The 26,521-nt window shown below is 52.2% G+C and overlaps 1 protein-coding gene across 2 annotated transcripts in view; it reads left to right on the top strand.

Annotated features, from left to right (window-relative positions):
* Positions 1 to 26,521, top strand: part of ADGRD1 (adhesion G protein-coupled receptor D1) — a 143,217-nt gene that overhangs the window by 52,413 nt on the left and 64,283 nt on the right. The window lies entirely within an intron of this gene.

Here is a 26,521-nt window from a genome sequence, read left to right as displayed (position 1 = left end):
CCCCACCTTCCAGCCCCTCCTTGGTTCCCTGAGAACCCAGCTGCGCCTGGCCGTCCACACTTTTGGCCGTGTCCGTATTATCAGCGCCACCAGGCAGCTCTGCTTCCCTCTTTCGTCCTTGTATCTCACTGGTTTCTCATCGACCCTCTCATCATTCCCTCCTTTCTCAGGGAAAGACGTTTTCCTCCTCTTTTTCAGAGCTAACCTTTCTTCAAGAACCTTTCTTCCCCTCTGCCCCCCTCCGGCCCTGCCCCCTCTGCAGGTCCGTCCCTCCCTCTCCAGGATCCTTCATCCGCCTGCGAACGGTCCCCACCTGAGAATGCCTCCATCACCCTCTCTCTCCCTCTCTTTTTGAAAATGACAAAACATAAAAAAAAAAATTAAGTGTGGTAAAATACACATAACATAAAATATACCATCTTAACCATTTTTAAGTGCGCAGTTCAGTGGCATTAAGGGCATTCGCATTGTTGTGCAGCCGTTACCACTGTCCAGCTCCAGAACTTTTTCATCCTCCCAAACTGAAACTCTGTCCCCATTAAACATGAACGCCCCATCCCCCTACCCCAGCCCCTGGCCCCCACCCTTCTACTTCCTGTCTCTATGACTTTGGCTCCTCTGGGGACCTCATAGAAGTAGAATCATACGGTATTTGCCCTTCTGTGACTGGCTTATTTCACCCAGCGTAACATGCTCAAGGCTCATCTACATTGTAGTGTGTGTCAGAATTTCCTTCTTTTTAAGGCTGAATAATACGCCGTTTTATTCATAATACATAAAACCTACACTTTATGTACATGCCACATTTTGTTTATCCTTGCCTCCACGGTGGACACTGGGTGCTCCCGCCTTTTGGCTGCTGTGAGTAATGCTGCCGTGGACACGGGTGTGCACAATCCCTTCAGGACCCTGATTTCAGTCCTTCTGGGTGTGTATCCACCAGTGGTGTTGCGGGATCACAAGTCCTAGGGATCTGCTGTGCGACACTGTGCCTCTGTTCTCTGAACTACTGAACATCGATTTTCAAACTGCAAAACTTCTCAAGTCTCCAGAGACCTCCCTCACCCAGTCCAGGGCCCTTTTCACCTTCCATCGTCTCTGATGTGTGGACAGTGTGGGACCCTGTCGATGCCCACACCCCCCACGGGGCCCCGTCTGGCTGCAGGACCTCCTCGGACTCCCTAAGCGCAGGCTGGCTTCGGCTCCTCCGCATCGACGTTTACTCCTGTGAAGTCATGGAAATGCCGTGATCTCAGCCATCACCTCCTTTCAGAGGTCATTGAGGACCCACGGCCCACATCCTCCTCTTGGCCTCGACCCTGCGCTCCCATCTCCAGGCTTCAGAGGCCCACACCTGCACGTCCTCTGTGCCCATCTTCCTCCAGCGACACTGCCCTGCTCTCCGTCGAGTCTGGAGCGTTGGCGCCTTCCCAGGTTGCTGGTCTTTGTTCTCTTTGCAGGACCAGCTGTGGCCTTATTTTCAGAGGGTCCCTCACACCTGCTCCCCCTTCTCCCTCCCCTGCTGCAGAGCCTTCTTGCTTATGTGGCTCTGCCTAGGCTGGAAGCTTCCTGCTGGTTCTTCCTGCTTCATCCCGTCAGGTTCCCAGGCCTGAGTTCCAGGAACGCAGACGGGGTGGTCTCACTCAGTGACTCAGGTTTCCCGAAAGAAAAATTTAAACTTTGGGCCAGATCGCTAGGGGACCCTCCCAATCCCACTTTCCACACGAGCCTTCCTCCAGTGCAAGGAAATCTCGCTCCCCTTTGAAGTCCCAGGCCCGCTGGCCTCTCCATCTTCACGTGAGCCTCTGTCCCAGTCTAGAAGGCCATTCCCCTACAACTCTGGGGTCCGTCCCATGGCCTCCACAGAGCCCTCACTTGTCTTCTCAGACAAGAGCAGCCCCTCCCTCCACGCTATCCTTGCACTCTGTCAGTACCACGTCCGAAGGTGGGATGTCATGATTATTTGTGCAAATCAAGAATCTCTTAAGCCAGCCTGTGCGTTTCTTGAGAAGCTGCCCTGGACCCACTTTGGAATCATCTATTCTTTCCTCCTGATGCCTTGCGCTGAGCTCTGGCACAGAGCAAAGGCTCAGTAAATATTTGTGGAGTGGATGGTGAGCTGAGAATCAGCCACGCCATGTAAGCAGCCTTGTCCTGGAGCTGTGTTGTTGTTTGTGTATATTTACATAACTTCTCGTTCTGTGGAGGGATCGCTCGCCGCTGGCACAGAGGCTGTGCCCCTGCTGCCATCGTGAGAATGCCACCAGCACAGAAGGATGAGCTCCGCCGGCTCAGCTGTGTTGGAAATTTGGTCCTAGCATGAAGTGGAGGCGATTTTCTTGCTTCTGCTGTGAGGATATTATCATGTGGCACTCTGATGTTGCAAGTCTGTAATCCAGACACACACAGGTAGAGAAGGCTTGTACTGAAAGACTCGGGAACCGGTGTGTGTTTGAGGTGGAAGTCACCCTAGTGAAGGGGGGCCTGTGGGTCAGCAGGTGTCAGGGGCTGGGCTGTGGCTAGGGCTGAGGGCGCTGGGGACCAGGTCCTGGGGCTGAGACAGGAGACTGCGCAGGAAGGGGAGGGAGCAACAGCTTGGGGAGGTGCCAAGGGTGGAAGACGAGTGGCTAAAATGCTGGGCTTTGTGGTGTCCAGACACCCAGTGAGTTCACACGTGCACACACGTGCCCCTGCGTACACACACCAAATACCCGCACACACCCAGACCCGGCACACAGGCAGACACACGCTCAGTACACACACTCCATCCTTGTCAGACCAGGTTGCTGTGAGCCTGGAGTCTGAAGACTGGAAAGTGGTTTTGTTTTCTTTGTTTCAGTTCCCTCCCTCCTCCCGCCCCCACTGAGGGGCCGTCTCCAGGGCACTTTCCCCCAGGCCGCTGGCCCTCCGCCTTTCCCCTCCTTCAAAGCGGGGCTGTCCCTCCTTCTGACCCCGCCAGCTCCCAGGAGACGGTAGACCCGCGTCAGCGCTCATCCTCAGATCCTGGTCCTGACGTTCATGTTTCGGGGGCTGCCTGCACGTCTGGGGGGCTCTGCTGGTGCACCCCTACGCCCCTGCCGTAGAGCACCTCCCTGGCACCGCCACCCGATCCCAACTGTGCTTGAGAGGGCGGCTCATTCTAGAGCTTTCTCAAGGAGACTTTTCAGGCATGGAGACACAAGCTGACATGGTGCCACGATCGGCGGGCCTGCCTGCTGGTCTTCCTACTTAGCCAGTTTCTTCTGTGATGTTCTGCCATCGATTTTTTTCATGCCACAAGGATCCCTACATTAATAAAGTAATCTCATTATTTTCTTAGGAAACCAACTCAGGTCAGTTACTGGTCCAAAAGCACACAAACCAGAGCCCACTCGCCTGGTATCGAGGGGCTTCGCCTGGAGACCCCAGTTCTTGTCAGGGTTCCTTGGGCCTGTGACCGGGACCGGGTCAGACAGACCGTGACGGCCAGGGTGGTGGGCTCCTGCTTGGTAAGCGTCTTGTTCAGAATCTCCTGGCACCGAGCATGCATCTCAGAGCCCGGGATTCAGACGCCATCGCAGTATGTTGCTATTTTTACATGCTTTGCTCCCCAAACCGTCCGTAATCCAGATCTTGACCCCTGTCCTCTGGCCAGCCCCAGTTGCGCCAATTTGCAGGCGTCGGCCTCGGCTGACCCGCTCCTGCTCCTCCTCTGAGCGTCCTGTCCTGCTCTGGGGAGCACCCTGAGCAGTGGCCTTTCCCAGCTTGGACCACGCAGCCGAGTGGCAGGTGGCTGGTTAGAGGCCATTTCTGTAGATCGCCCAGTTGAGGGGATGGAAACAGAGAGCAGACACACAGCCCCCCAGAGATGTCACCACGGGCCCCAGCCCGAGTCCACAAGCAGCTCCCTGCTGGGCTTGGCTCTCCCTGTAGCAGGTGCCAGAGTCTTCTGACTCACAGACGGATCGGAAATTGCGGTGTTCTGGGCAGTGAAAATTGCTCACAGCGTTTAATCAGAATCAGGATTGAACTGTCCCCTTTCCCCGGTCAATGAAAATGAGGCCTCTACTTCCCTCAGAAGGAGGCGAGCCCAGAGAGAAGCAGACTCTTGGGAAACTTTGAGAAGTGGAAAACCAAAAATAAGTCTCTCCAGGAGCTAAGTGCTGTCAGCTCTGGTTGCTGTTGTCTAGAATTCATTCCTCAAACGGGCTTTTGCTCCATGCGACTGTCACTCCCAAAGACAGGCCATCAGTTAGGACTGTCACAGAGTTTGGGAGGGACTGAGTCCAGCAACGGTCCTGGGTGATGTTCCAGCAGCAGGACTCCGGGAACTGTCCCAAACAGAAGGTCGCCCCTCGTGCACATGCTGACATCATCCCCCCGAGGACGATGGGACGAGGTCAGAGCACAGGCTGTGCTGTCTGCAGAGACGCATGGCGGGCGGCTCTGGCTCACGGCTGCCCTGCACCCTCAGCAGCGAGTCAGCGGGAGCTGCTGCCACTGCCAGGCAGGAGGAAGCCAGGCAGGACTGGGGCCGTCGGTGACTGGTCAGAGGCTCCGGGCAGAGTGGCTGCCATTGCCGTTCACTGTGGGAAGCTGGTGTGGAAGGGACTGGAATTGCCCACCCGAAGTCCTTTCAGAATAAGAGTAATGTACGTGTTAGTAAAAAAGTATCTACATCACAAAGGCACAACAGGCGAACACGAGGGTGTGATTGCCCCTCTGAGAGTCTTACTCGTTGGCTCATACATTCAGTCATTCATTAATTCAACACTCAGCAGCCGTGTGATCTCAGGAAGCGCTCGGCCTCTCTGCCTCCATGTGGTGGCTGAGAAGATGGGGCCATGACACCTGCCATGGGTTAGTCGGCTCTTGTTCACTTCGTGGTCTTTGCTGCAGGAACAGAAACCAACTTCTGATTTTTGAAAGGAAGCCATAAATCTGGATTTAAAATTAGGTCTCTGGATTTGGATTGTTGACAGCTAATTAAAATTTGCTTTTAATGTAGTCAACCAAAATATTTCTTTGGGTTGAATTCGGCCAGTAGGTCACCAGTGTATAACCTGTATTTCTTTTTGGGCTTTTTATATGAAATTATTTTAAACTTAAAGAAAAAATTGCAAAATAGGACAGACTTCCCATGTATCATTCACTCATCTTGTCCTCGTGTTACTATTTTAAGGTCCAGTTGTTGAAACGAGGGAGTTAGCAGATATTCCCTCGTCTAGAGCTGTGGTTTGAATTGGGCAGTTTTCCCGTTTAGGGCCTCTCCTGTCCGGGTCCCGTCGGGCTGTCACAGCGTTCGGGCCTCGTTCTCCCCGGCTCCTCCTGTCCCTGATGTTCTTCGGCATTTGTCTTTCACGACCTCCACTCTTTGAAGAGTCTAGGCAGCTGTTTTGCAGAACATGTCTCTGCTTGGGGCTGTCTGAGGGTTTCCCAGGATCAGGGGAGCAGCTGCGTCTTTGACAGGAACACCGCAGAAGCTAGTGGTGCCTCTCTCACTGCATCATCAGGCCTCCTAGTTTCCTGGGGCTGCCGTAACAAAGTCACACAGATGGGGCATTTAATCCTCATAGTCCTGGAGGCTGGAAGTCTGAGATCCAGGTGTCAGGGGCTGGTTCCTCCTGAGGCCTCTCTCCTTGGCGTGTAGATGGCTGTCTCCTCCCCGTGTCCTCATGTGGTCGTCCCTCTGTGCCTGTGTCCTGCTCTCCTCTTCTTATAAGAACACCAGTCAGATGGGGTTAGGGCCCACCCATATGGCCTCATTTCTCTTAGTCACCTCTTTAAGGTGGGTTAAAGGACCCCATCTCCAAACACAGTCCCATCCTGAGGTCCTGGGGGTTAGGGCTCCAATATATGCATTTGGGGGAACATAATTCCGTCCATAACACAGGTGGTACAGCATGTTGTTTATTGTCACTGGTGGTGACCACTTTGATCCCTTGGCTGAGGTGGTGTCACAGGTTTACCTACTAAAAGAGGTTATTGTTTTTCCCTTTGCAAATTATAAGTATCTTGTGGGGAGATACCATGAGACAGTACGCTGTCCTTTAGCTCACAATAGTTTCTCCATGAATTTTAGCTTCTACTGATGGCTACTGCCTGCAAAATTATTACTGTCTTGTTTGCCTAAGGGTGATTTTGTGTTTCCATCATTCTTTCCACACTTATTAGTTGGAATTCTAGGACAAGGACAAATTGCTATTTATGTATTCAATTATTTGTTTATATCAACATGACTCTTGGGCATTTACTTTATTCCATAGGTTATAATCTAAGACTATCGTTATTTATTTTGTTGCTCAAATTGTCCCAGCTTTGACCGTCAGGAGCCATCTCTAGTTGTCTCCTGTGTCCCTTTGATGTATCTTTCTCATTTTTTGAGTCCTTCCTTACTTTAAAGATAGTCTGGGCTCGTAGAATCAACCATTTCTCTGAGGAGCCCTGGTTCATTTTGTTGCAGAGTGGTGTTTAGAAACCAAGATCTGGGTGCTGGGGTGCTCATTGCTACTGGGGTGTCACTGCTTCTCAATCCTCTGAGCAAATGGAGCTGGGAATATATGTATGTACTCACACAAGCAAGCACACACATCTACGTGTTTATCTGTATCGATCCATCCATACGTGTGTGTGTGTGTGTGTCTGTGTGTGTGTTAAAAGACGTGAGTTCATTCTGATAGCTGTTTCCAATCTGAGACCACAGGATTCATTCGAGCATTTCCTTATGTCTTTCTTTCTCTAAAAGTTAGAGACCTGGCCCTCAGTATTCTCGATATGTATTGCTTAAGCCCGGTGCACACAGAGAACAGTTCCAGAGTTGCCGACCCACACCCTGTGGGAGCAAAGGTGCTCCCTGGAGGGCAGCATTTCTTCAGTCTCTTCATCTTCGCCTGACACCATGCTGTTGAAATTCTGTTCTCCAGAGTTACCGAGGTTGGTTCCTTTCTTCCCCATTCCCTTCAGAAGGTTTTATTAATCATGTATGATACAGTTAGATTCACCTGTGGTTGGGTGCGTCCCACTCTGGGTGCACTCCCATCCTGGTCGCTTTTAGTTATCAATTTATTTGGGGGGTATGTGAAGTGTTACCATGGTCCTGAGGATCAGATCTACACAAACAGGTGCCCAGAAGAGTGGCAGCCCCCGGTCAGCTTGCATACCTGGTTCTCTCCACCCCGTCCCCACCCATCCCCTCTAGATAAGCAGTGCTTAGTTCCTGGTGTTTCCTTTCTGTGTCTTTTGTACCAAGTGACTAGGTCCGTGTACATTTTCTCCCATCTCCCTGCTTCTTTCATGAAGGGCAGTGTGCTGTGGAAACTCTCCTGCACATTGCAGTCTTTCATGTCACATGTATCCTGGAGGTCACTCTAAACCAGTTCGTAGAGATCGTCCACATTTCTTTACAGCTGCATAGTACTCCACTGCGGGGACTCACTCAACTGTCATGGGGTTGGTTCAGCTGCTCTCCTGCATATGGCGTTTGAGTTGCTTCCAATCCAGAAAGTTTGTGTCTACTCGCAGTGGAGCCCTCCCCTGGGCCTGCAACCTCCCTCCCTTGTCTTGGCCTCTGGCAGTGCTCAGGGGCAGTGGAGTGACGATAGCAGAGAGAATGAGAAGAGCGTCAGTCTCTACAAATGAGCCCACTCTGGGAATGAGGCTTCTGGCCAGCTGCCTTCCCCTCGACCTCTCCTGCCACCCGTGTGTGTTTTAATTCATTCCTGAAGGTGCAGCATCGTGACCCGTCAGCCACAGATACCATAGAACGGGTGTTACAGACTGAATATCTCCCTACTGTTATCATCCAGAAGAATGGCGGTTTGGGGAGCAGCAAAGCCTAGAATTAGCTGCCCCCGAATGTGGCGCACTCCTGCCCCACCACAGGGAGGCCCAGCGAAGGAGTGGGTGCAGGAAACAGGTGCAGACAGCTCTTCCGGGCGGGGCAAGCCTGTGTTCTCTGTGACCGGGTCCTGGCTGGAGGGAGGTGGGTGCGGCTTCGAGTGGTGTTGAAAGCCACTGGGCCTCCGGCGCGTGGCAAAGCAGCATAAGATGAAATCAGAGTGTTGCTGTGCTTTTGGGAAACATGTTTTTTTTCTCCTTGAGGACTCGATTAAACTTGCAGACAGGAGAAGCTAAGGAGAGAGTGTCCAGAGGGGCCTCTCTTTATTCAAGAAGGTGCTGGGCAGAGGCTCCCTGTGACATTGTTTTTCTCTAGTGGTTGACACTTTCTTGTCGCAGGAGCATCCTGACGGGTCCAGAGGACACTGTGAGTGCTGGGGGAGGCTGGTCTTCCAGAAACACTCCTTCCAGCTTCCCTCCTGCAGCTTGCATTCCGGGCTCTGCTGGCCCTGGTGCGATCGCTGGACGTTTTATAGAAATCTGCATTTTGTCCTCTGTGAAGTCAAGAAGCTGCCAGTTTAGAAACCAGAGAAAAAGAAAGAGTGGATTAGAGTGCAGTCCCTGTCTTAATGGTCGGTTACTGCAGTTATTTTTAAAAAAGAAAGTTTTGGAGTCAAGACTCTCGTCTTGTAGCGAGGCAGAGAGGAATTCGTGTCATACCAGCGGAGGATGATAATTGAGGCTTGTGGCGGCCAAGCATTCTCCAGGGTTTGGGGTTTTTCTTTTGAAAGTTGCTTTCTACATTTCTGAGGATGTTTTTTGAGGCATGATTTTCTGAGTTAAAAGGGTTCGTCCGATGGGAAACATTTTTCCTGGAGGCTCATGGTGGGCTGTGGCAGGGGGCAGCAGGAGCCCAGAAAAACGTGGGGGGCACCCAGATGGTCTCCCTAGTTTGCAGATGCTGCAGCTGTTTCATTCTGACAACGGGGCCAAGGCCTTGAGGCACAGAGCCGGGCGTGGGCTCCGCGGGGTCTCCGAGGGATGGTGGCAGCAGGCCTGGCCCAGCCCTGCACCGAGGGAAGCCCACCAGAGGCACTGGCCCGTTTTTCTAGGACACGCGACCACGTTGTTCAGTTCACTTCCAAGCGCATCGAGTGCTATCAGTTAATCCGAGGGTCAGACTGCGGGTGAACTGGAATGAGACTTCCGTGAGTCCAGTCTGGGTTCCGACCCGGGTTCTGGAACATGCCCTGTGAGTAGACGGGGGAGAGGCCTGGTGAGGCTGTGGGTGCCTTCTCTTGGGGCCCAGTCACCACCTCAGCCTTCCCAGTAATCTCCAGAGGGCTGGCTGGTTTTATTAAGCTTTCCCCTCTGACCCCAACGAATTCCTTCTGCTCCCTACGGGCCTATTTTCATGTCTCAGGGGCACTGTGGTCACTGGAAGTCAGCACACAGTGTCTGGTCAGGCAGGGCATCTGTATAGATAATGTCGGGGCTGGACTCCAGGGTGGCTCCTGAGTGACCCTCAGCCCTTGACGTCATGTCTGCACCGAACAGAATGATGGCTCAAGCATGTCATGGAGTCCGAACTGTGACCTGTGACATTTGTTTGTCCTCCGGGCGCTCAATTCCCCACTGAACGGCTCTGGCTTCTTTGCTCAGCGTTACGTGGATGCGATTCATCTGTGATGGGTCTTCTCAACCGTGGCCCTATTGTTGTGGGGCTGTCCTGTGCATCTGGGGTGTGGAGCAGCAGCCCTGGCCTCTGCCCACTCAGTGCCAGGGGCACCTCCCTCCCCAGCTGTGACAACCAAATACTTGTCCAGACGGAGCCAGGGGTTCCTGTGGCCTCCCAGCTGAGCGTCACTGTGTGTTACTGCAGGAGCAGCGGCTGGATCGTTCTCATTGCTGTGTAATAACTGACGTGTGAACATACCACAGTTTATTTAGCCATAATTTGGTTGTTTCCAGTTTTGGACTATTAAAAGTAGTCACTTTTCTATGCTTCTTAAATTGTACTATTCAGAGCCAGATTGAAGAGAGATGCAAGCAAGTGGATTGAGTTCACCCTAGGGCGTGACCCCTCCTGGCAAGGGTTGGGACGTGCAGCTGTTATTTCTCTGGAGTTTGTTGTGAAGGAGAAAAAAGTTTCATTTTGAGTGAAAAGAAGTTTTATTTCCTTCCTGTGGTCATTCTTTGGTGCACTAGGGGCCTAGGATACTCCTACTGCGCAGACCGTCGTGCCCACACAGGGCTATTTAAAAAACACACGTGTACCCACACACACATAACCACGTAGCTCAGCATCATTTGAAACCCCACCGCCCAGAGACGCCCAGTGTTAGCATCCAGATGAGCCTCCTGCAGGGTCCTGGAGGTGCACACGTGTGTGCTGCACGCACTTTCATCTAAGCGGGGTGACGCTATCTGTACTGTTAGGCTGGTTCCGCTTTTCATCTAACTTGTCTATATTTCCATGCCAATAATGATGAACTATATGATCATTTTCGTGGCTGCATAATAGTCTATTTTTCATCCTTCTGCTGGTACACATTTCATTAGTTTCACATTTTCGTTATTATAAACAGCACTGTGAGGAGGCTTCTGTGTTCCGTTCAGTTCTCCCTTTAGGGTAACTTCTTAGAAGCAGAATTCCTCAGCTAAAGTCTACACATTATTCTTCTCATTTAAGATTTATTCTGGATGTCTAAGCCAGATCTGCATTTCCTTACCAAGTGAGCAAGTGCAATCACCGAATCAGGACGTGAGAGCTAGGAGTTCGCATTATTCAGACCAAATTCCCATTTTCCCCAGTTTCAAAAGAAGACATGTAATTGAAGTCTAACATACTTACGGGAAAGCACACACGTAAGTGCGGAGTGCGACAATCCTTCACAAAGTGAACACACTCATGAAATCAGCCCCAATCAAGAAGCAGAGCATGACCTGAAGCCCTGTGGACACTGCCCCCCGGTCAGTTCGGGGTGTCACGGAGAGCTGCCTGAGCATGCACATGCCACTGGGTGACTGTCTGTATGCATTTCTGTTGAGCATAAGCTTGGAAGTGGAATTGCTGGGTCAGAGGGTGTGCGCATGTTCACCCTGAAAGGTGGGGCCACACGATTCTCCCGTAATGGGTACCAGTCCACACTCCATCATTAGTGTGCGAGAATTCCAGCTGCCAGCACTCGCTATTGTCTGTTGTTTTCAGTTTGGCCTTTCTGCTGGCTAACGGTATCTCATTTTGATTTTTATTTGCTTTTCCTTAATGACTAAGGCAGTTAATCACCTTTTTATAGGTATTTTGAACATTCTGATATGCTTTTTTGTCTAACCTGTTCAAGTCTTTTGCCCACTTTGCTACTGGGTTATCTGATGTTTTTTCTTATGGATTTCTGGGCGTTCCTTGTATGTTTTGGATATGAGCCGTGTGTTGGGTATATGAATTGCAAATATCTTTTTTGACTGGCCCTTGCCTTTTTACTCTTAGGGAGTCTCCTGATGAATTGCAGTTTTAAATTGTAATGCAGCCCAATTCATCAAGCTCTTCTTCTTTTCTTTTTCGTGGTGAGGAAGATTATCCCTGAGCTAACATCTGTTGCCAATCTTCTCTTTTTTGCTTGAGGAGGATTGTTCCTGAACTACCCTCTGTGGTCATCTTCCTCTATTTTGTGTGTGTGTGACACCACTACAGCATGGCTTGATGAGCAGTGTGTGGGTCTGTGCCTGAGATCTGAATCCACAAACTCCAGGCTGCCAAAGTGGAGCGTGCAAACTTACCCACTATGTCACTGGACTGGCCCCACTGAGCTCTTCTTTTGTGCTCAGCGGTTTTTGCGTCCTCACTGAGGAGTCTTCCTGACCCCGGGTCCTGGAGATCGCCTTCTATGCTTCCTCAAAGCTGCTGTTTCCTCTTTCACGTTTGGATCAGCAGTCCTTCTCCCGTGTTTGTGTGTGTGCCGTGAAGTAGGGGTCAAGGTTTACTTATTTTTCCCGTATGGGCATCTAATTTTCCTCACTCTGTGTGTTGAAAAGCTAAGCCCCCCCCCCCCCCCCCCCCCCCACTTACAGTGGAGTGCCACCTTTGTCATAGATCACGTGGTAGTTTCCATGTGGCTCTGTTTCTGGACGCTGTTCCTTTATCCTAGTTGTTTATTCTGATGCCAACACCTCATTATCATAACTGCCACAGCTTCCTAACAGGCCCTGAGATCTGCTCAGGTCCCCGCTTGCTCTTCCAGGCTGCCCTGGCTATTTCCGGTGAGATACACATCTTAACATTCGATACACATTGTGAAACTGTCCTTCAGAAAGGCTGCAGCAATTTATATTGTCGCCAGAGGGGCCTGACGGCAGGCACTGGTTTTCCCGTGTTGCAAACTCTGGTAGGCAGACAGTCCCATGGCTCCGGTATTGTTGTTATTTTATTTGCATTTCTTTGATTATTATGAGGCTAAACATCTGTTCCTATGTGAATTGGCCATTTGCATTTTAATTTTTCATGGTGAATGCTCTTTTCTTTCCTGATTCTCCTGATGATGTGTCTGTTTCCTTATTGACTTCTGAGGCCCCCTCATACTACAGCCTGAGCTCCTTGCCTCTTGTTGCAATCAACCACCCTCCTTTTCCATTTTACTCTTTGGGCAGGTGCAAGTTAAACATTTTTATATTGTCAGATGTATCCACCATTTCTCCAGAAGAAGGTGTGTGTTTCCTATTGCTCCTGTAACACATTACAGCAGACTGAGTGGCTTAAAGCAACACAGCTTTATTCTCTTACAGCCTATAGACTCAGTCTCCCAGGGCTAAAGTCAAGATGCAGGAGGCCTGCTGCTCCCGGAGGCTCCAGAAGAGAGTCTGTGCCCTCGCTTGTCTCCCTCGTCTGTCTTCTTCCCAGCTCGTCTCTCTCTCCCGTCCTCAGGGCCAGCAGCACAGTAGCACAGACCTCTCTGGCCCCTTCTTCTGGCGTCGCATCTCCGCAGCCAGCCTGGCAGGGTGGGCAGACTTTTCCTCCTGAGTTATCCCTGCTTCAGCTAACGAGATTTTCTGTACCTGGATCTTTTTGCTCTGATTGAAGTGATGGAATGGAGAGGTCCACAGGCCTGTTGCACATGAGTCCTCCTCCCGCAGAGGACAGGGTCCCGTGTGGCGCCTGGTCAACTGCGTGTGTCAACCTGCCCACTGCCCCGGTGCAGCAAGAGCACACTCTCTGGCTTGTGCGGCCACAATGTGGGTGTGCTGTAATTCAGTATGTAGCACCTGCAGCGTGTCACGGTTAAACTGAAAAGAAACAGAAGAGACCAGTAATTTAACACTCATCTAAAAGCCCATCGCTTTAGGTACGTCTATTGTGTGTGAGTGAAGACGGGGCCTGCTCAGTCGACAGTGGTTCTGGGGTGGCCGTCGGTGCCAGATGCCTCTTGTCACACACAGCCTGTCTTCATCACGCCGCCGTCCTCCGTGAGACCTTCCAGATCACACGGACAGAGGGCAGACCGCTTCTCCTTCATTGTTATTGAAAGCGCCACATAGAGGCCCTGGGGACGACGGCGGGGCAAAGCTGGGACCCCCGGCCTGCAGCTCCATGCTGGATGCTGGGTGCTAGTGGACAAGCCCTTGGGCTGCCCACACCGGGCTGTTTTAGCTCCGAGCTCTGCGGTCTTCCTTGGAGAAAACTGCTGAGATCAATGTTGCAGGCTGGTTTGTGTGTCTTTCCAGCCCTGCCCACCCTCCCGACAGCCTTGGGGTTGAAGCCTCTGGTGCAGAACCAGCTCCTCCGTGTGTCCGCTCCTCCGCGTGTCCGCTCCTCCGCTCACTAGTGGTTCATTTGTCTAGGGGCTCTGCTCCCCAATTAAAGGAAAACGTCGTTGACACTGGTTCCTGAAGCTCGGGACGAGCTGGTGGTTCACGCAGAGCTCTGTGATGAGACTGGCCTGTGTTTATCACTCTTAGCCCTGTAGACAGCACTGATGTTTTCTGTCTTGTGTGGGTGGGGCCGTTGGGTGGGTCCCTGGTAGCCACGTCCAGATGGAGCTGTTTCCGGTTTGGTGTGGCAGGGGCAGGGGCAGAGGCTGGGGCAGGGGGTCCAGGAGCAAAGTCTCTGGAGCCCACGTGCCCTCGATGGTGTCACATTGATTGGGAGTCTGCACAGTGTTGGATGCAGATGTTCATTCATGCGTCCGACAAATGTTGACTTAGCTCCCATCTGTGCTGAGCATTGTCGTGGGCTCTGGGGACACAGAGATGAGCAGACAGATTTGTCCACATATGGCATTCTCTCTCCCGCTGGGAGAGCAGGCCTGCGGTGCTGGGTTATTTATGTCTTTCCTGCTCTGCGTTGGCCTGGGTTCGTGGAATTCCCATCCTTGGCTGGGCTGGGCTCGGGGTGCGGTGACGGGGGCGTCTAGACGGGCACCTCCTTGATTAACGGGGGTTGCGCCCTCTTTCCTTAGCTGACGGGAGTTGGGTTATGGAGGAGTCACTGCCTCTGCACAGGCTGGGGGCCTGCATGGGGCGAGCAGCCTGTGGGGTGGGTGCCTTCCTAGCTGGGGTCAGCATAGCTGCGTTACTGCCCGCGGGTGTCCCCGCGGCTGCTGCCTCTGCTGGGGGAACACAGCTGAGAAGTACGTGATGTCACTGTGACGCAGAGAAAGTTCCGGCGTGTTGATGATCTGGGGCGTTAGTACCCAAGCATCGGCGCTGCCCTCTGGGCAGGAGGGAGCCCACCCTCTGCTGGCCCCCTGCAGGGTGACGCTGAGCAATGAGAAAGTAAGAGGGGCCTGCTGGCTGGACTTCCAGCTTGCATCCCAAACCCATTCATGTCACCATCCTTGCTGCCCTCGCCTGAGCACCGTGATCACCCCTCTGAATAAAGGGACAGTTTTCTGACCTCTCTCCACTTGCAGGCTGGCACCTCCTGCACACGGTGTCCAGAGTAGTGTTCAAAAGTCTGTCAAATGTGTCAGTCTTGTGCCTAAGGCCCTCCAGTGCCTTCTCTGCATTTTGAGTAGGACCCACGTCTACGAAGCCTGTCTCTTCCCTCTGCCTGGTTCTGAGCCGCCCGCCACCCTCGCGCCCTCCAGCCACGGGCCCTCCTTCTTTTCCTCGGATGTGTCAGCACGTTCTTCTTCAGGGCTTGGCATGCACTGTCCTTCCAAATGGAACGCTCCCCCCAGGGCCTTGCAAGGCTCACACCTCCCCTGTTCACCACTGCAGATCTGGCCGTCGACATGGGCCAGCCCCATCTCTCAGCAGGCTCTCGATCACATCAACTGGTGTTATTTCCTTCACGGAAGTCGGTTCTATCTTATTTATGTGTTTGTTTGTTCTCTCTTGTCTGTCTCCTCCACTAGAAAGGAAACTCTGTGAGGGAGAGAGTCTCGTTTATCGATAGATCCTCAGAGTCTAGAAAAGAACCTGGCATATGGCAGGGTCTCAGAAAAATGTTTGTTGAATGAATAAATGAATAACTAAAATGAAACTTGGTGAGCCTGAGACATGCCTACAGCCACTAGCTGGCCAAGGGCAGGCTCAGAGTGCCTCCGAGGGTTCTGGAGACCATGGCTCCACTTTAAGGCTCTCTGCTTCACCAGCCTGGTTATGTTACCTCCAGAGTGTCCTGGAACCCATCCCTCTTCCCCTCTCCACGGCCTCCCCTCTAATCTTGTCTGATGACAGAACTAACCATTCTCCCTCTTTCTGCTGTTGCTCCCATCTCTCCCCATAGCAGATAGAACGACCTTTTCAATAAGTGCATCTGGTCACCTCCCTCTCTGCTGGGAACCCTCTCCAGCTCCTGTGACTTGGGTGAAGAGGACCCTTCCCCATGACCCAGAGCCTGGTGTGGTCATCTCAGCCTTTTCTCTACCACTCTCCTTGTCATCTCTGCCTCAGCCACAGGGCCTTTGCACTCACTACTCCAGCTGCCTGGAGCACTCCCTCCTCTCCTTACTGGTCACTCCTGGTCATCTCATGTCTTAGCTCTATTGCCACTCGCTGAAGGGGCCTTCCTGACCCTCCTGGAGCGGGTGGGGGTGACTGCTGTGTCCATTTCCTTGCTGGCACTAACACTCATCCTGTGGTCAGTTGGTTAATGTCCATCTTTTCTGCTAAACTGCACACTATGCACATTTTTGCTTGTCATGCTGTGTGCGGCACATGGTGCACAGTAAGACCTTTTGACAATGAGGAATCTGAGCTTGGAAAAGTGAAATGACCTCCAAATTACACAGCTGGGGAGTGATGGCTACAGGCATTGAAGCCAGGCCTGCGAGACCCCGAAGCTCCGTGCGAAAACACAGACTGTCCTCTCTGTGGCTCGCATCACACCTCAGTCCGCATCCTCAGCCTTATTCTGTGTTACACCTCAACGAGCAAACTACGCTGCACCAAGACTTACTTTCCCACAGTTAGTTGACGACGTGATGTTAATAGCTGGCCCCTAACCATGATATCTGGTTGATTGTTTTAAGATTTGAAAATAGAAACACTGCAAGACTCAATCACTTAAATAGAGTGATACTGTTATTATTATTTTTTGGAGAAATCACGTTATAACAATCTTAATGGAAGTCAAAATAAAAGGAGAAAAATTCACGCATTTGTCTAGATACAGACCCGTTAAGGCTGTACACATACTTACATTTTATGTAGCAGGAATTATAATGTAGATGAAGCTTTTCTTCTCCCAGTTAATTATTTTCAACGTATCTGTAAAAGGCAAGATGACAGCCTGCAGATTTGTTCACAACAAAACCAGTACAGGGGAAAATTACATCACCATTAAGGCCTCTTATTCTCCTTGTTTATCTGCTTAAAAAAAAAAAAGCTTATTGGGGCTTTAAAAGAAACCGGCGTCGGCTAGTGTCCCTGCCTCCGTGTCCTAAGTCCGCGGTGTGTTTGCGATTGCTCGCCGCTCGCCCGTTCTCACAGCAGCTGAGGCTCCATCAACTCTGTCTGCTGGCGGGTGACCCATTCCTGCTGCGGTTTTCATTCCAACTTTTAAAACTTGGGGAAACGAGTCACCAAGGCCTTGCCAATGGCCTGGATGACCTGGCACCTTCACCCACCCTTCCTGTGTAGACCAGAATCTTCCCGATGACAGGGCCTCCGCAGGCACAGTCTCACCACCTGGTCTGGAGCCCCTCCCGCCTTCTCGTTGCTCAGTGTCTTTTGTTTGGCATCTCAGAGTGGGGATTGTGGTTAATGGAGAGCACACATATTTTCTAAACTAGGCTTGACAAATCTTCCAGGTTTTCAAGAGAACCAAGAATCCTTTTTTAATATGAAATTTAAAAAAAGTTTTGAACACCGTTCAGGCCACACAAAATATACCAAGGGGCGAGGTTCGGTGAGCTGGCTACACGATGGCGGTTCCTTCAGGTTGTGCCCAGAGAGGCTGCCCTGGAATGGGATGCAGACACAGCATCCCACAGTTTGGGGCAAGGTGCTCAGGCATGACTTGCAGCCCCAAATGGCCAGCGGGCTTGGACCCTGGAGGGGATGTGGACGAGGGGGTCCAGGGCAGGTGACAGTGGGGGATCTGTGAGGGTGGCCAGCTCCTTTCTGTTCGTAGAGGGCCCGAGGAAGCCCACCAGGTGGGAGATGGGAGTGCACGAGCACAGGGAAGGCACAGATGACCCGCTTGCAAGTCTGTGTCAGCGACCAGGACCCCATGTCTCCCAAGGCTGGAGGCCAGGACACAGTGGAGTGAGCAGGCGCACGGTGACAAGTGACAGCATTTATGTGGGGAGGCCATGGGGAGGTGGCCTGGAGGACACGGGCCGTCTCAACAGAGCACCCGTGATGGCTCTATGCGGCTGCTGTCTGGCCAGGCCAGGCCCAGGGCTTCCAAGGCCACGATTCTGTCTAACGAGGCTGCGCCACCCGAGGGCCGCATGGAACGGCCTTAGTTCAAAATGTGGGCGGCGACCCTCCCCCTCCCGCCCTCCGATTCCAGGTCCTGTTTTATTTTTCTTCATAACACACATCACAGTCTGTTATGTATTTTGTGCACTTGTCTTGCTTGTTGTCCGTCTCCCTGCGCTAGAAAATCAGCTCCATGGAGGCAGGAAACATCTGTTTTGCTCACTGCTGTATTCCTGGCTCATGGTAGACACTCAGTAAATGTTTGCTGAATGAATGAATGAATGAATGAAATAAACATAAGAAATGCTGTGTGGGTAAAGTAGAATTCCAACAGAGTTCATGACTTTATATGTTCTCCATTTGAAAGAGACATGATTAACCGCTTTCCAAACTGAAGACGTTTTGTTTTTAAAGGCGGGCCCCCGCTGCGGATCAGAGTGGCGGTGGGTTTTCCCACGTGCCCTGGGGGGTGGCTCTCTGTGTCTGCGGCAGGGGCGGGTGAGCCAGGAAGAGGGGCCATGGGCACGCAGAGCGGGCGCTGCGGTGTCCCTAGCGCTGGCAAGTCCCTGCGGATGCGCTCTCGGGGATGGCGTTTCTTCGAGGCTTTTGGAGCGGCAGTCACAACAGGGTTTGGCGCGGATGGCTTTGGCCAGGCTGGTAGTTTGACTTAGCTGGAAACAGCTGCAAACTGGTTAAATTCCCCCCAATCCAGACTAGGGCCTGTTCGGGGAAACTTGGAGGCCAGGCGGCTGCATTCCTTGGCGTTAACGATCGTCTGCAGCTCCATAGACGGGTGTGGCTCTCCTCCCACTGGCCCACCCTGCGCATCCCCTCAGCCGGCCCTGCCTGGTCCCGGTGGGAAGGTGGGTTTGTTATTCCTGTTCTCGTGTGAGTCAACTCAAGGCCAAGGAAGGGCAAAGTTGGGGGAGGGTGGGGGGAGGTCATCTGGGGGACGCGTTTGGTCAGGGTGCAGATGCTGCCGTGAGGCCCGCATCCAGGCAGTGGCCCTTTGCGTTTACAGGAGCGTCTCCCACCTGTTCTCAAGCACGTCCCTCCACCAGCTCCAGGAGGGAGACGGGAGGCCTCTGACGCCGTGGCAGAGGGTCTTGGGTTTGCTGAGATCAGTGGGTCAGACCCAATGTCTGAGAACGGGTGGGATGGGGGAAGCTGAGTCTCTGGACCCACTGCGAGGAGTCTACAGGGACCCCTGTGCTTGGTTTATGGTCGTGCTGCCACCCTGCAACCGTAACACAGCTGTGGAGTGTGTAGACGCAGGGCGACCTGTGCCACAGAAACCTTGGTGGTCAGCTTTTCGCCTTCTGCAGCCAAGGGTGCGAGGAGGTGCCTTGCCTGCCTCCTGTCCACCCTGTCGGTGAGGACGGGGTCCATGTGGTAGGGTTATGGGATGGCTAGATGCACGACACTGGACGGGTGAGATCGACGGTGGTTTATTAGCCTGGGAAGGTGACGTTGCACACCACACAGGGCCGCACAGGGCTGTGCTCGGGAGCAGAGTGGAGACCGGGGGCCGTGGAGGCCGGCTGTAGTAACAACAGTACGGGGTGATGCCCGGTTCCATGGGAGTATCTGATTGGCTTGTTTGAATGAATGCAGCCCCCCGTGAGCCAGCTATTCTCATGTGTCCGTGAGGGATGAAGGCAAGTGCCCCACTGCAGGAGATGCTTGTGATTCAGGTGACTCCTCCACTGCCCAGCCCAGCACACCCCACACCCTGGAGACTGGACGCAGCCGGGTCCGGGAGCCCTCTCTGCGTACCCCACCCGGCCATTTGGGATGGAGGCTCAGGGGAGGGGATCAGGTCAGTGGCCCTGAAGGAGGAGTGGCAGAGCAGATGGCTTTCCCTGGGAGATGGGAGATGGCCAACACCACTCTTGCTAGCTCAAGACCCACTTCCTCCTGCGGGTTTGGGACAGGAGTTCTCCTCTGTAGCTGCAGCCTTTCCAGAGAGAAGTCAGTCTGTGTCAGCAGGAGGGGAGTCCCGCCTCGTGCTGGGTGCTTGGGGCCGTGGGGATGCCATGAATGCCCCTCCTTCATGCTTCGTGGAAGGCAATGAATCAGTGGGAGGAATTTTGGTTTCACATGAAACACCATCATCATCAGTAACCACTCCCCCCAGATGATGGTGACCTGAGCTCAGTGGCCTGGAGGTGAATAATCCAAGCCTTGCAGGCTGAGGCCCCTGGGTCACAGCCCCTTCCAGGATGTGGACCCTGTCCTCAGGCCCAGGATGACTCTCCACTGGTCACCTCCATGTCATAAGTCACAGTGGGGAGTGGAGCTGCAGGGCCTCCGTCAGCTCCTCTGAAGGAGCCTCCAGGAGCCTCCACACAGTGTGTCCACTAACATCCCGCCCGTCAGCATCTAGTCACGTGGCAACACCCAGCTTCAAGGGCGGGAAACATGGGCTCCATTGGTGGTCAGTCAGAGGGCCTTTTACTCTGAACCACAGACAACAGATGTAAGTCTGTCACAGACCCCTGTCCTGCCCCACACCGGGGCACACACGGCCAGCACATCCTGTTAGCTGAATGAGAGGCTGCAGACACAGGATCCGTCTGGGGCCAACAGCCTTTCTGAAAGCGTGAATGGGGCAGTGGACGGTGCGTGGGTGGGGAGCCCCGGGTCGTCTCTGGTTCCCCCTCCCCAGGGAGAGTGTTTTCCTTTTAGCCCACCCTGCAGCTGGCCTGGATGCACTAGGGTCACGGAGCGCCAGGATCAGCCACTGTCCCCTGGGCTCTCAGCACTCTCAGCTGCTACCACTGTGATGTGACCCAGATGTGCAGAGGGGCGCGCCTGGCTTTCCTGGCTTTGAAGCCGCTGCCTCTGGGCAGAGTTGAGACTGGTGGCATTTGGGGCGTGGCCCTAGAGGGAGTGTCTGGTGATTCGGGGCTCCTGGAGTTGAGGGCCGAGGGCCAAAGCAGGCGCCGTCCAGCTGACGTGCACATCAGTAATTCATTCCGTGATGATGAGAGGTTGCTGATCCAGTAACTTTTTATAGTTCACATGAAAGACTCTTGTCCTCTGAGGACCCCGGTCCTCATTTGTGGGCGGGACGGGATCATTTTCAGATGTCAGCGTGGCCCTCCTGTACACGCAGGACAAACCCGCCTTCGAGGAGCCTGGTGTCTGGAACCGGGTCCACTGTGCTGGGCTGGCAGCCGGCCTGCCATCCCCTCCCCAGGTCGGGAGGAGGACCCGGGCCTTCTCTGCACAAGTCTCTCTCCTGCACTTCATGCTGCCGTGCGGTTCTCGGCACTCAGAGGTGTCGCAGAGATGCGGCTGCTTGTCGGCTTTGGGTCCTCCCTGAGGCTAAGCCAGGCCACGGCTTTCCTGGATGCGAGGATGAGAGGATGAGAGGAGGAGGATAAGAAAGAAGACAGAGGGAGTTGGGGAAGAGCTGGTGTTAGGGGATGGGAGGGGCAGGGCCAACGTAAGAGGAAGGAAATAAAACATAAGCACAGAAAGTGGACGCTACTTTGTACGGCGCAGAGAGCAAGCTCAGGAGCTAACCCCCTGGAGTCAAGTCCCAGCCCCGTCATGTGTGAGCTGTCCCTGGAGGTCTCTGATCTCAGGCCTATGATGCCGTCTGCAGACAGGCGTGAGCGCTGTGGAAGCCAACAGCTGTAAGGCACACGCCACAGCGTCGGCCCAGTCAGCTGCCCCTCAACTTCCCTCATTTCTGTTCCACCTTCGTGGTTTTTGCATATTCAGATCCCATGCACTTTCTGCCTTCATATTGATAAACTTCTTTCCCACCTAAATGCCAACATTTCTCTCACTCTGAGTAATCATAGCCAGAAATTCTGGGAATGAAATGTTCATCATAGCATTTGCTAATCTGCATTAGATGCAAACATAGCTAAAATAAAGTGTTCATCCTTGTCCCACCCAAAATGACCTTGGACACCAGGAGTGGTCGAGTGAGCCATGGTCTGTGGTGCTGGTTGCGGGATAGGTTGCCTTTCTGACTGACCTTCACATCACCGTGAACCTCTAAATGTGCGCCACATGGGCTGGTGATAGCTGGGGGCAGTGGCCTGGGCTGTCTTGTAAGCGAAGGTGAGCCTGGTGTCCAGCACAGGTGTTGTCGGATGGGAGAGAGCGTGAGCCGCTGCCCCACAGGACCGGCTGCGCCTCTCGCGGGGCTGGTGGTGGGAGAGAAAGCACTCCCGGAGCGGAGGTCTCTGGTGAGGTAGGAGCGTGGGAGGTGCAGCAGGAGAGCTGAACCAGAGCTCGAAGCTGGAACAGTAAGGCGATTGTTTGTGGCTCGCAGATGTCGCCCTGGGTGGTCTAGGAAGCTGTCTTCCCTCTGCTTGGTCTCGGTCTTGACCCTGTGAACCTGGTGGAGACACTTCATTTGCAAAGGGTTTGGAGAGTGTGTTGGATGCACCGGGTCCCAGGACTTTGTGCCGGAGGCTGGGATCCAGCGCGTCCTGGCTGGGACAGCACTGTTCTCGCCGCCTGCTGGTGGCCCTTACATAACAGGGTCCCTGTCTTTTCAGTGAGAATGGTCATCGTCACCAGTATGGTTCTCGCTCGGACATCCTGGACACATTTTCAGGAGGAAGTACTGTTAGTTGGTGGGCCAGGTGTTCTGGTAAAAATTTGGCTTGTATTTTTCTAGTCCGAATTTCCAGAGATCATGAGCCAGTCTGATTGTGGAACGACTTCAAATGCTTAGCATCTGTGTTCAGCTTGGGATGAAGATGATACGGTCCTCTTGCTGATGTTTGTACCTCTACAAGGTGTAGGATTATGCTGATATGCCCCAAGAAACAGCAAGAATGCCCTATTTCCTTTGATTGACATCAACAAAAGCCAAGGCTACTTCATTGCATTTTCTTTTCTATTAGTTGATTTGAAACAAACTCAGGTGTTTGTATTTAAATGCTAAATTTCCATCGAAAGTCCTCTGTTTAAACAAATTGGGAAATCTTGTAACAACATGCAGTTTTCTGGAGTACGAGATCTTTGGGACAGCAGTGGATATCTGCCTTCCTAAATCTTTCTTAACCTTTCCCGACCAATAGTAACCATTTAAAGGAAGAGAAGGCGTTCTCTTTTCCAGGGTGGCTGAGACAGTGAATGGAGACTTACCCATGGAGGGGCTCAAGCTTGTGTCAAAGGACGTCTCCAAACTCATACCTTCCTGCACCTTCTTAAATCAAATGGCTTGTGTTGAGGTCTCCTCATCGTCACACTACAGAAACCACATCTTTCACAGCCCTGTGCAGTGAGCTCTGATCTGAGAACTTCCAGACTCCTCTGGGGTCTGTCTACAGGGGAGATGCCTGTATTAGACCAGGAAAGAGAAGTGATCAGGAGGGAGGGGCTCACAGGAGCAGAGCTGAGGGGGCTGCTGCCCACACCACAGACCAGAAAAGCTCTGCCCAACAGGGCTGCTCTCTGGGTGTGGCCGCTGTGGGCCAGGAGCTCCCTCTCCGTCTAGGGCAGCATGACCCTCTGTCACAGCCGTTGGCTCAGGGGCGAGGCTGGCTCTGACGCAGGAGGAGGGTGGAGTGGGCTGTGGCAGCAGGAGGGCTCCGAGACCCAGGGCAGAGGCCAGGGTCCTGAGCCGTCCCGGGTGGGCTCCTGCCAGTCCACGGACCAGCCATAGGTCACTCCACATTCACGCGTCTGTGGCTTCTCATCTGCTCCTGACCTCGGCCCCAAAGGGAGCTCTTCTGTCACCAGTACACCTTCCATTTGGGGCAGGAGTGCTGGTCTCCCGAGGACAGAATTACTGCTCCTGTTCACAGTCATCAGGCAGGGAATCAAAGCACGCCTTCCAGGGCTGTCCTCATGGTTACGGTAAGGCGACATGATGTTGCCTAGTGACTCCCGCTTCCTCCTCCAGAGGTGTGACAGGCTGCTCTTTCCAAGGAGTTGTCAGGAGATGAATCTGTCCTGATTACTTAGACCTAGCTAATCTAGAGTGGTCCCCAGAGAGAGAGAGAAAAAGAGAGTGAAATCCATCAGAGTGAAATTAGGGTAAAACTGAGAGAAGTATGGACGGATTCTGAACAGCCAAAACAATAAAGTCTAGGACCCCATCTTTCCTGGTGGCTTTCTGGAACAGACTCAGGGGAGATGTGTGTGGTTTCACGAGCTCTGTCAGAGCCATAGGTGGCTCTGAAGTTCTGAGGACCCAGGGGAGGGACAGGGTAAGCATCAGCAACTAGACCTGCTGGTGGTCCAGTCGATCCTGCAGTGGGCAGGCGGCTGTCTGCCGAGCGTGTTCAGGAGCTGGATCCCAAGGCACTCGGCCCTTGTTTATGGCACAGAACACATCTGGGGACTCTACTGGCCCCAGAAAGCATGACGCGACTGTACCCATGCACAGCGCCAAACAGTCCACTCACTTGCACAAAGCTAAGGGCTGTTGCCTCAGGTCCAGGCCCGGAGACCTCCCACGTGGTCCCCTGTCATGTCTCTCTTGTAACTGCTTCCTCTGTCAGCCTTTATGGAGCCAGCACAGGCCAGCATCCTGACAGAGCCCAGGATGCTCGCTGACCGACCCTGCGCTCTCTGTGCTTTCTCTCTGCTCCTTTCTGCTTCGCCTTCTGTGCTCTCTCATTTGCACCTTCCTTTTCTTCATGTTTGTGCCACTACATGTAATACAAGTTTTATTTACTTTTTCTTGGAAACCCGTCTTTGTTCAAGGCGGCTTAATTCTGCTGAAGTGCTCTGCCAGGTCAGGAAAGCTGTGTCTTTGAGCTAAACCTTTCTCAGACAAGGAAACACAGTGGGCTGGGAAGGTCTGGGGTGCTGGTTGTGCCCCCGGAGCGGCAGGGGTTCATTTCAGAAGTGATCGCCTCGTGTGTCATTCAGGATCCAGCTCATTCCCAAGGTCGGGAGACATTCTCCAACATCCTCTCCTATTGCTTGTTTACTTCTACTGTTCAAGATCATGTCTTTACTTCTGTCCGTTGACATGTAAATTTGTCTGGCAGAGATGGAGGGTCTGTGGATATGGACCAGTTTTCTGTCTATTAAGCAGATTGATTTCAGCATCCCTGTTGCCCTCCTATCTGTATGGGTCTTCGAATTTACCTTTGAAGTGAGTCACATCTTAGAGGTTGCCTCATTCATTAATGAGCAAAATAGTTTCTTTAATATGTGTTCATTTTATATCTGCTTGAGAGTCACAATTTTACCTTTTTTAAAAGTTGTCTTTTAATATGTGGGAAGAGAATTTCAAGGGAAAGTCTTTAATATTCTCTATTGTCTTAAGAAAAGGATTTTTAAAAATTTGCATGTGTATGTTTAAGGCCTAGGGAAATTTTTTTTTCCATTTTTTTTGAGGAAGATTAGCCCTGAGCTAACTACTGCCAGTCCTCCTCTTTTTTGCTGAGGAAGACTGGCCCTGAGCTAACATCCATACCCATCTTCCTCTACTTTATATGTGGGATGCCTACCACAGCATGGTGTGCCAAGTGGTGCAATGTCCACACCTGGGGTCAGAACCGGTGAACCCTGGGCCACCGAGAAGTGGAACGTGTGCACTTAACCGCTGTGCCAACGGGCCGGCCCAGGCCTAGCGAAATTTGAATCGAACTATTTTACTTATAAACTTATAAAATAGAGTGGCGAACACAGGAAAATGAGAAACAGAGATTAACAGAAATGTGTGTCACAGCAGGCAAGGGTGAGAGTCGGCTGTGTCACAGCACATGCCAGTGAGAGTCACGGGCCCACTTAGCATGTTTCTCTGTAGAAAGTTCTAGAATGCAAATTGTGGGCTTCTAAATTCCTGCTTTCTTTTATAAGTAAAATTGCTCATCTTTCATGGAAAATAAAATCATTTTTAATGTGATTTAAAGGGGGTTTGAGACCACAAACATGATTTGTTATTATTAACAGCCACAGAACCAGGCTGTAAAATAGATCAGAATTTTATAAACTTTCAAACCCATACCATCATCTGCATAGAAATACAAGCATTACTCTCCCTGGGACATTCTGATATGGCCCCCAAGGGAACACCTATAATTGAAATTTCCTAATTATCTGCAAATCCTCCAGCCTATCTTGAGAGTTCTGTTTTGTAGTTTGTGCTATGAAAACAATCTTTTTTTCCTCCCAGTTGAGGACACTGATGTACCTAGAGGCAGCATTTACGTGTTCTGGTTATAAACTCTTTTTTCAGATGTACATTAGAGGTTATAATCCAGAAAGGTTTTCTGGCAATAGGAAAAAATCCCAGCATATGGCATTGGAAACAAGAAGCCATTATGATGATTGATTAAGGGACCACTGCCCTCTCCTTTTACCTCCCTAAAGAACGTCCTCACAAAGCTCAGGCCCAGCCACACTGGAGTCCTGGCTCTGCCACAGGGTTCAGGGACAGGAGGGGAGGAGGATTCATCTGGGGAGGACCAAATAGATCATCGTGGAAGCCATATTTTAAGATTAGCTTCTTATTTTTTTTCTTCTTATATCACAGTACAGATAACATTAAAATGAAGTTTGTGGAACATGTTTGAAAAATTCACATCAAGTGTCCAGGGAAAAATAATTTATGACACAAATTTTCTATGAGCAAGAGGCTTCTTGGAAGAGAAATAATCCAGAAAGGGACCTAGAGGCAAAAGCTGCCCCTGTGGGAGGTGGAGGATAGAGTCTGATGAGGGGCAGAAGGCTGTGCATGGACCCTCCATGGGATGAATGCATCCCTTGATTCTGGCCCCGGACCACACAAGAGACCTGTGCACTTCAGAGTGAGACCAAAACACACCTCAGGATGCAGATGGGGATGCCCACACCTCAGAATGCAGATGGGGATGCCCACACCTCAGGATGCAGATGGGGATGCTCA

The sequence above is a fragment of the Equus quagga genome, chromosome 15 (genome assembly GCF_021613505.1).
Source record: "Equus quagga isolate Etosha38 chromosome 15, UCLA_HA_Equagga_1.0, whole genome shotgun sequence".
Lineage (NCBI taxonomy): Eukaryota > Metazoa > Chordata > Mammalia > Perissodactyla > Equidae > Equus > Equus quagga.
This window is presented reverse-complemented; position numbering and strand designations above follow the sequence as displayed.